Source organism: Arachis ipaensis, chromosome B03, assembly GCF_000816755.2.
Source record: "Arachis ipaensis cultivar K30076 chromosome B03, Araip1.1, whole genome shotgun sequence".
In the NCBI taxonomy this organism is placed as follows: Eukaryota; Viridiplantae; Streptophyta; class Magnoliopsida; order Fabales; family Fabaceae; genus Arachis; species Arachis ipaensis.
The window spans coordinates 1,867,632-1,870,992 of record NC_029787.2 but is presented as its reverse complement, the minus strand read 5'-3'; positions in this window follow the sequence as shown (position 1 = coordinate 1,870,992).

Sequence of the window (3,361 nt, the reverse complement as noted above, 5' to 3'; positions counted from 1 at the left end):
TGTCTTTTTACACTCCACTAATAGTTTTTGTTAATAATTAATAACGTGGAATATTAGCTGACAATATTAGCATATGGATGCATAGTTAAAAGATTTTTTATACCTAGAGGTAGATCATGCTTAGAGAATTATAAATTTGAGTAATATCCAAAATCAATTTAAGAAATCTTTAGTTGAATACTTAGTTTTTTTAATAAATTTTAATTATTAAATTAATCTTCAATTTTTATTTTATTAAACAAATCTATTTTTATGTTATATATTTTCGTTAGAGGTTAACAGAGTTCAACTACATGAAGAGATCTGAGAATTAAAAAGAAGCATGCTACATATATAAGTTTTTTTGGCTTATAAATCTTACAAGTTGGCACAAGCTCAATAAAAAACACGCATTACACTCCCACATTTAAGAGTAAATAAATGCACGTTATTCAACCACTTTTTGTTTCCAAAGCGCGCTACTTACCATGCATTATAAACGACTCTTCTTCTTCTTCCTCCATGAAAACGAGTTTCTTGTCAAATTTGAAGATAATGGAACTTCAGAAATACACCCAAACGATTACAGAAATACACCCAAACGATTACAAAAATACACCCAAACGGTTACAGGAATTCACCCAAACGATTATAGAAATACACCAAAAAAATTATCGAAATACACCCAAAGGATTTAAGAAATACACCCAAAATTCGCTGAAGTACACCTTATGCATAATTCAGAACTCTTTCTCTTTCTCCTCCTCATCTTATGCTGCTTCTTCTTCTTCAAAAACGATTTCAGAGCTTGATGTCAAAAAATAATGGAAATCAAGAATAACGAAGAAAGAAAACAGAGAGAAAAGCACGTAAATGAAGAAGGAGAAAGAGAAGGCAAGAAACGAAAGAAAAGAAGAAGAAGAAGAGGAAGAAGAACGTGCAGCAAGAAGAAGAAGAAGGTGCAGTGAAAACGTGCAGTAACGGTTGAAGAAGGAGAAAGAGAAGGCAAGAAACGAAAGAAAAGAAGAAGAAGAAGAGGAAGAGGAAGAAGAACGTGCAGCAAGAAGAAGAAGAAGGTGCAGTGAAAACGTGCAGTAATGGTTGAAGAAGGAGAAAGAGAAGGCAAGAAACGAAAGAAAAGAAGAAGAAGAGGAAGAGGAAGAAGAACGTGCGCAAGAAGAAGAAGAATGTGCACTTGTAAAGACTTGTATAAAGAAACGCTTGTATGTGGAAAATTTATCTTAAAAAAAAAAATATAGGAACATTTAAGAAAGGGGAATGCTAGGGGACAATGATTTTGTGGAACAATATGAACAACCACCAATCAAATAAAAACCACTATACTTTCAAATTAACCCTCTAAATTTTAATATTAAAATAACTATCCGTACACTAATAAAATAAACATCCGATATATCTATTGTTTACATTGTTTAATATTTACATTATTTACCTATACTTTTTCTTTAAGAAAAATCTGATCTAATTTAATTCTAGCTCATCACTTCAAAGTTCAAAAGCAAGAGTATGTAACAACTAACATAATAGATTCATTCCAACAAACAACCACTCACCGAATCCAACTAATTATTTCAATGATTATTATGTGCAACTAAGCATGGATGGTACCAATAAAAGTACGTACCAAAACCTAATAAAATCTTAATGGGCCCATTTGGGCCCTTCAAGTTTGCTGTGTTAGTTATAATATGGTGAAATATGTAAATGCGTCGCACATTGTTGGTAGCAAAAGTGGTTGCTCTCTTTAATGTTAAAGCTTCTCACAGTCTCACCCATTCTACTCAAATTGATTTCGGTGACTATAGTAATTATAGTATTTCAAAAATAACAACAACAACAAAGTCTTATCCCATTAGGTGAGATCGACTACATGAATTAAACGACGTCATTGAGTTCTATCATATCTACAAAGAGACCGTTTACATATAAATCTCATTTGACTACTTCATAAATAGTCTTTCTGTATCTTTCAAAAAATATTGCTAAAATTAAAATAACGTTTTTTTATTATTAAACAGTATTTTTTAAAAAGTGTTGATTAAAAAAAGTATTATCAAAATATAAAAAAATATAACTTTAATTTTAATAATATTTACATAATCATCGTAATTACCATAGTATAGTCATATTAAAATCTATATACATGTATAATTATAAATTGCACATAAGAAAGTGATTGTTATTTTGAACAAGGAATTAGTCTACACAGGTTTATTTTCTTTCCAATCCAAGTTATAAGGATATTAACAAACTTGTACCAAAAGGAGTGGTTACATTTTCTTAAGTTAAATTAGACAGATTATTCGTAGCAATAAAATTTGATTAAGACCAAATTTCAAAGAAATTTTAGTTTTCTGAGGTAAATTTTATTGGATTTGTGTCAGAAGTTAAAATACTAACGTAAAATGAATATTGATCAATAACAATGCATATTTATCGAGTAGTTAATTCATTCGTTCATTTTAAAAATATCGAAAATTTAAATTTTATCTGCTGTATGCTATAATTCATTGGCCATTAGCAATAAATTCTTAAATAGAACATAAGATAAATTTACTTCAATTGACTTAGTTTTAGTATAAATTTTTCGATTTTAATGATAGAATTAATTATAGTAAAATTAGGTATTCTAATTTATTTAATTTAGTATTATTATTCTGTATTTTATTGTTTATTTATTATTTTTTTTATGAAAAATAACTTTTTTACGGATAAGAGTTGGATTATGAGTCTTCTTGAATTGTAAAATTCTAACTTAGTATTTAGGGTATTGATTTTCTGATGATATGACATGAAGAGTATTTTTAATGGAGTATTTTTAAAGTATTACTTTTGATACTTTTAAGAAATAAATTAATTTAGAATTAAAATCTGTATTAGAGTTAATTGATAAAATTAAATGGATATTACTTTAGAGATATTGATAAATTTTCACTTATATAACTATGTCAATAAAATAATTAAAAATAATATAAAATTTTAACTAAACTAAAATTAAATATTAAAAGGATAAATTTTATTTTTAATTTTTAATTTATATATAATCTCTCAAATATTTATGTGTCATCTTATAAAATTTAAAATAAAATTAAAATTAAATATAGCATTGGCGCTATAAAAAATTATGATATCACTTTTTATTTGAATAATTATGATATCATTAATAAAAAATTAACAATATGTTTGTTTTGTAATAATAGTCATCGTTGACATTAAGAAGTGCACTATACTAGTGAAGTGTACATGAGCATAACTATAGATATGACATGCTAAAAAATGTTCAAGAAATATATATTAACAAAATCTTTTTATTTATCGTTATTATTGTTGTTGTATATTATAAAAAAATATATTTAGGTAT